Raw genomic sequence first — 7,212 nt, forward strand, 5'->3', positions numbered from 1 at the left:
TCACACCAATAGTGTGAAGAAGGTTCTCCATCTTGCCTCAGAGGGTGTGGGCTATGTGACTCTTAACTAGCTGTGTGACAAGGCTCATGATCTTTCTGGATCTTTATTCCTATATCTTTAAAGAAAAGGGAGTAAACCAGATGTCTTCTCAAGTTTCTTTTAGTTCTAAATTTCCTTCATGTAGGACTGTTTCTTGTAGTTCAATGTTCTCACACCTGCGATGCAACTGTCAGAAATTTCATAATCAAATAGCATATTTTATAAAATTCACCGGTATAAAAACTGCACATGTGGACTTATTTCCTCGCTAGGTTCACGTACACGAATTCTTCTGGATCACTGTTGTATTCAATAGATTTGACTACATAGAATTCTCCTTAATTCCATCCTCAAAGTTGGAAGCCAACGGAATGAAATACAACTCAAATTTAAAGGAGAAATTGGATCCATATTCGGAATCTCAGCAAAAACAGGAGCCAGGAGGAACATTCCAGGAAAATAATGTAATTCATTTTTATGAGTAGAATATTAGCAAACATATTTCAAAATCTGAGCCTTCTCAGTATTTTTATATTCATATTTATTGCCCAGCAATTTCCTCCCTATAAGCCATGACACAAAGCCAGTTTTGTCTGATGAGTTCTTAGGACCAATTATATAAACAAGTTAGTAAGGACACAAAAGGAAAAAGGGAAAAATATAAATATCGGATTTTGCGTCAATGGGTCTGTAAAAATCTCAAAGGTTAGAGGTTATCAACTTTGCTTTGACTCTCGGGTTATTCTTCAGTCAGCTAGATTTATACAAGAACAAAACGCTGATGGGTTTATTAGAGGAGTTGAAACAATCAGCTTCAGAAAGGGTTGTAATTCAGCGGTGAGTGAAAACATCCCTTGAGGGAAGAGTTTAAAAAATGCTCCAAGATTCTTAGGGACCAAAGTTTCAATTCAAGTGTTTAGTATTTTAATAGGTAATTACTTTAAAAGACATTCATTAAACAATTTCCATTAATAGACCCCACTGGGCACTGACGTCTCAACTCTCTAAGGCTTTCTGGGTGTGTCTTTCTGTCTACTACTTTAAAATGTTTTATAAATCTTTTTTCCATCCTGCTTCTCACTGCATCCCTCTGCCGATTTGAATACAATCCAAGTTGTAGACCCAACATCCTCCACGCCAGAGCCGGGGTAATTTTAAGTGACACTGGACTAGGCTAGATGGGGAAATACATTAATTTTAAGGATGCGAAAATCTAGGAACAATATTCTCACGGTAAAGCTATTTCCTAAAGAAGTTTAGCCTGGACAATTATCCAGAAAAATGAGGCTGGATAGATAACCAATTTGGAGAGGCCCAAGCAGACATAGAAAACTTGTAATTTAATTATCTGATTATGCTGTCGCTACAGCTTCCATTCTATATATGGCTGCCAGCTCTCTTCGATTTTAGCATTTACAAAACTAGTCATATATTTCATGATGGCCCTACAACGTGGATGGGGAGAAGGATTGGGGCTTTGCACTCGTACAGAAGTGGGTTCAGGCCCCCACAACGTGTGCCTTCTGACACCACTCAGCCTCAAATGACTTCCTCAAATCTCTCCTTATGATATTATTGTATTCTATTTTTATCCTTGACATTTATTACTAGCTGATATTTTCTCGTTCGCTTGTTTATTTCCTGTCTCGGCCCACTAAAATGTACATTTTGTGAAAGCAGGTTTCTTTTCTGCCTTGTTTACCTTTATTCCCAAGGCCTAGAATAGTACCTGGTAAATAGTATAGTTTCTCAGGACAAATTTGATACAGGACTATTGAATGAATAAGTGAATGCTGAATGATTATGAATGAATGAATGAATGAATGAATGAACTCTAGTCGCCTTATCTTGTTTTGCGGGGTGGCATTGCCTACCTCAGAGCTATCCCAAGCACATGGTAGCGAAGTCCAATTATAAATGGTTTGCCTAAGAAATACCCAGGAAATAGTCCATCTTTTCCATTCCCCGTCACGTTGTACATTCTTCTGATTGCAATTAATAAGAGAGACGGAAGTTGTCATGAGTTGAACTTTTGACATTTCTTTCTCTTTTCCTTCATATGAAAAGACTAAATCCATTCCCAAGAAATAAGAGTGTCTGGAAGTCTCTGATGCTCCACAAACACCCACCTACTTCCTTTCCACAAAACAATTGCTTGAGTTTTGCGATTTTTGTTTTCTCTGGTGTGTATCTATTTCTCTTGATGGTTTTGTTTACGAGAGCACAATACTTTCTTAGTTCATGTTTACGCGTGTTGTTTTTCTTAGTCTCTCCTCCTCCTCTATTTTTTTTTTTTTCCCTAAGAGAAGATAATCGGGTTCTCACGTTACTACTAAGTGTTCCTCTAGTGGATGGAAAAACGTTGTCACATGAGGTCATTGCTGTGTGGAAGGGCTCGTGGCACTGACATATCAGAGGATCTAAGGGAAATATTATAGGGGCCATCAAGGCCGCTTCAAGTTTCCTGATTGCATATATTAAAACAGGGTAAGGTACAATTACTACAGTCCTCGCTTCGATATAATGGTGAATAGGAGCTGCGTGGGGATTCTGATGTCTCCGAGCAGCCAAGGGTATCCAAAAATATGAAAATAAAGTTAACCATCTATAGTTGGAAGATCAAGAGAGCGAAGGAACATATCATTTAAGGTAAGAAAAAAAGGGTTTTCAGAGTTCCATTTAGGTTTGTAGATTTCACCCAATACACTGCAGGCTTGAAATGCATAGCTTCGGATTTCTTGTTCCTGGTGATGAGTTAGATAAGACACGGAAACTTACCCTGAATGGCTTCCAACCTTTGTATCCGTGACCATAAAGTAGCCATTTACAAATTCGAATGCTTCGCTGACCTTAGACCCAGTGGCTTCTGGATCTGTCACTGCAACTGAGACTTCCAGCTCAAACAACAGCTGACTCGTGCAAAAAAGTTTCCCACCGTCTGTACGAGAGAAGTTGTATCAGACAGCTGTTTAGAACAGCTGTCTACTTACATGGCCATCTTAGCGGGGAGTGATTAATGAATTCACTTGGGCAGCAAGAAGCCCAGCTCACTGATCCATATTTGCAGCACAGGTATTGATATGAAACTAATGAGAAATTTGATGCTCAAATTTGAATGTTTATTCCAATTACCAACCAACAGATCCAATTATTTTTTTTTTTTTTAAGCTTAAAGCATTAACCTTTTGTTAGAAACGGGCAACATCAAACTGTGGTTTTACACTGCGTGTTGGAACCTGCAGGCTAAAGTGATTGAGCTCTGTTTTGAAAAACGGTATTCTCAGAGTTGCTTTCTTGAAATATTATGTTAAGTTTTTAGCCAAGGAAGGACAGAGGAAAGTGTTTCTCACGTGCCTGACTCACTGGTGGCCACTTAGCACAAAACACATGGATGTGATGATAAGTCCTCGTAAATCGGATTAATAGAATCCTAGACTGAATATGGCTCAGAATAGAGTCCGGAAAAAGGTTCTGAGATTCTCGGTCTTCTGTACGCTGGCCAGACCACATCTCAGTTGCTGTGCACAGCCCTAACTTTTCCTTTAAGAGAGAAAGTAACCTCTACTCTGGAGAAAGGGCACATATGGCAAAGACTGAAGAAAGCATAAAATAATAAGGAATGAAGATATACGAGCCAGAGAGGAGAAGACCATGGAAAGCTGACAGCAAATATACTACAGGTCTACAAGATGCATATATTGAATATTTACTGTCCATCCCGGTCTGGCATTCATGACAGATACTGTTATTCAAATAAAGCTCCCTTTTATACCCGCAAGGATAAGATTGCGGCGTGGATGTCTAGACAGTGCTAGCAACCAATCAGAACCAACAGGATCTATTTCCCAGTCCAGAGCGGAAGGGACCAGTGTCCTTGGTCTCTGTCCCCCTGGTCCCCTGCTTCAGGTCTTACCTATACAAACTCTCGGATCCCCTCCTCCTGCTTCGTTCCCTGAGCGCTCCCTTCTGCTTAATTTTTTTCTATCTGACATTCTACATTTTTAATTAACATTTTTAAATTCTTTCAATCGCAGTTGACATACAATATTATATTAGTTTCAGGTGAACAACATAGTGATTAGGTGTTTATATACCTTACGAAGCGATCACCCTGGTGAGTCCGGGCGCCATGTGACGCCGTACATAGTTATTATGACATTATTGGCTATATTCTCCACGCTGTACTTTACATTCTGACATTTTATACTTTCGCTTATTTGTTTGCTTATCTCTTCCCCCCATACTCAACCTGGAAGTGAGTCCCACAGGGGATGACTTTGTTAGTTTTGTTCACTGCTGTATCCCCAGCCACAAGATGGGTGGGTGCCTGACTCATAGTGGGTGCCAGTAAATAAAAAAAAATGGTTTAATGAAAATATTAGTAGGGTCATCCTGTGGGAAAGTAATGAGCTCTACTCTAGTATGGAATAGCTCGAGTGCTTGAAGTTTTTGAGGGTTGATTACGGCAAAGTATAAGGAACAAGTTCATCTTCGATGTGTCAAACGTGGTGATAGGCTGTTTTCCGATGGCTTTTGAGAGCAAAGGACTCAGAGTACTAGTGTCCGTCAATCAGAAGAACGACAAAGAAGATTCATGAATCATACAGAAAACAGACTTGGCCGCCTTTGAAGCCCCTTCCAAGTGTTACGTGGCGTACCTATTCCTTCAGAGGTTGAAGGTCACGGTTAAAGATTCGTGCTATTAAGGTATTAACGCAACATCCACAGGGTCAGAGAAGATTATCGGAAGATTTAAGCCACTGTCTCTTTCGGGAGAATGCAAAGAGGATTCTTATTATCATTCTCATTAGGCCCTACTAATGGAAGCGTGAGTGTGATTTTGGTACATTCTTGGCCGGAAGTGATCGAGGCTATCGAACGTGCAAGCTATACAGCATCCAAGCGAGGGTCCTCTCTCAGCTAAGCAAAATATTTCCAGCTGTCAGAATCTCATTTAGGAAATGAGAACTTTATTGCGTGAAATGGGGCCATGAGGTGCACAAAGAGTTAAACGTTCCTCCAAAAGAGCCCGCGTTAAGCCAGGATATGGCATTAAGCACAGAGAAAATTGGGCCGAATAATCCGTTTAGACTCTTTGAGGTGCTGAGCTGACATTTTGATATGCTGCTAGTTGGCAAGTTGACGTTTTCTAGTTTATCTTCAAATTCCACATTTGAAAAGTCGGATTTCCCACTTTTGAAAAGACTACACCTGCAACCACCTTAAGCCACAGCTACTCAATAAAGAGAGAATTTAATATCTTAAGTTTTGTGGGAAAAGGAACCCTATTTCTGCTTAAAATCCATGCCTTAAATTTCATAATAGTCACAGAATTTCGTAAGGACGATAAATTATGGGACGACTGCAAGGTGCGAAGTATTACAGAGTTAGTGCCTTTGAAAATAAAAGTTTAATATATGGTTGAAGTATGGGTTTTAAAATCAGTTGGGGCTATTTTATGTGGCTGAGTCATAATGTCAAAAAAAATATTTTTTTCTGTTTTTATTCAGACAGGTTACCGAGAATGTTTTCCTAGCATAATTTCTAAATTTACTTGAAAGAGCGTTTTAAAATCTAAGTGGTCTGTTGTGATAATTAATGGGAGATAAGTCGGGGTGCGGTTGGAAAGGAAAGAATGAGTCTGAACATTATTGTGGACACGTGATAATCTTCACAGAGAATCACCCTGGTAACGCCAGGTGTATAAGTCCATTCGTTTTCTTATCTTATCACGTGAGCACCCTGCTCTCCAGAAAGCCTTCCCCGTTCCTCAGCCGAAGTTTGCTTCTTTCATGCTCCATCAGCATCCATCGCTTCTCCCTCACGTGAGTCAACACAAGTAGAATCACCTGTCTTACGTCGCCATCCTCCCTAGGGGGATGGGCTCCGTGAGGGCTGGGCTGTGTCCATCACATTTAAGCATCTGCACAGCTTGAAATAAAGTAGGAGCTCAAAAAAAAAAAAAAAAAAAAACAAACAGCTGACTATGGGAATTATTCTTGAGCCTCCTTCAGTATCCCCAGAACAATGATTCTCCAGCTTAAGGTCGATCATCCAACTACAGAAACTCATGTTCTAGTCCACGACTTGCTGGGGCACAGGTGACTCTAATTTCTGTGTTGATTTTTAGTAGACATAGAAAAGGAATGTAACAAAATTGCTTAGTACCGTACTTAGCAGCTATGATATCTTACAAGAATTTCCAAGAGCTGGTGGTCACGTAATGATGCTCATCAGCCATTGGCTCACAAGTGAGATTGCCTGGGGAAACACAACTGCCTCTATTTGGCAAATGGAAAACGTAGAGCCCCAAAAGTCTCTGGCTTCTTCCAGCACTTGCCAGTGACACCCATATAGTATGGTTATTTTGCTAACTCTGCTCATTAATTAACATGTAAATATCCAAGGATGCATGATGTGACAACTGACCGCAGCCCTGTGCATCCCTATAGCAAAGAAAATCCTCTACTGGAAAACAAGAATAGAATTTTCTAGCAATTTTTTTTGTTTTGCTTTTTCTGTATCACGTAATAATGGAAAGACACCTTACCATAGAGAAGATCTTAGCATCATGTATTATGTGCAAAAGCAAAAATACCACTATATTCACTCTCTTTCTTCAAAACAATAGAACTCGATTAAAATAGAGGTTTCTAACCACAGTGCCACCCACATTCTGTGTCTTAGAAGTTGTTTACTTCTGAAAAGATGCCTTATTTCTATTTCCTATATTTCGTCTGCCTAATGTGTGTACACATGTAGAGTTTCTAGATTTGAAAGACTCGCCTTATCTTCGTAGCGTGTGTGTGTGCGTACACACACACACACACACACACACACACACACACACACGTCGCAACAAAGTGCCTGATCCCTGCTTTGGTTCTGCCTCTCTGGTCGGTCAGGGGTCTCCCTCTGAGGAATTTCTGTACGCCAGCAGTCATGCAGAAACTGTTTGCTGGCGTTCAGCCTGTGCACTTGAAAGGAAGCGCCATGGAGATGGCTGACCTTCCTGGCCTAGCGACCGGAGGGGACCGGGTGGGGAGTACCTGGAGGGGGTGCTTCTGCCCGTTGGCCGCATCAAGCTTGTTCACTTCAGTGGCTCTGTTTTCACTGTCCCTTCGGATGCTTTACTGACCACCGGAAAAAGTCATGAATTCCTTGCCCCAGCTT

The sequence above is a fragment of the Pteropus vampyrus genome, unplaced genomic scaffold (assembly GCF_000151845.1).
Source record: "Pteropus vampyrus isolate Shadow unplaced genomic scaffold, Pvam_2.0 Scaffold34, whole genome shotgun sequence".
Classification (NCBI taxonomy): domain Eukaryota; kingdom Metazoa; phylum Chordata; class Mammalia; order Chiroptera; family Pteropodidae; genus Pteropus; species Pteropus vampyrus.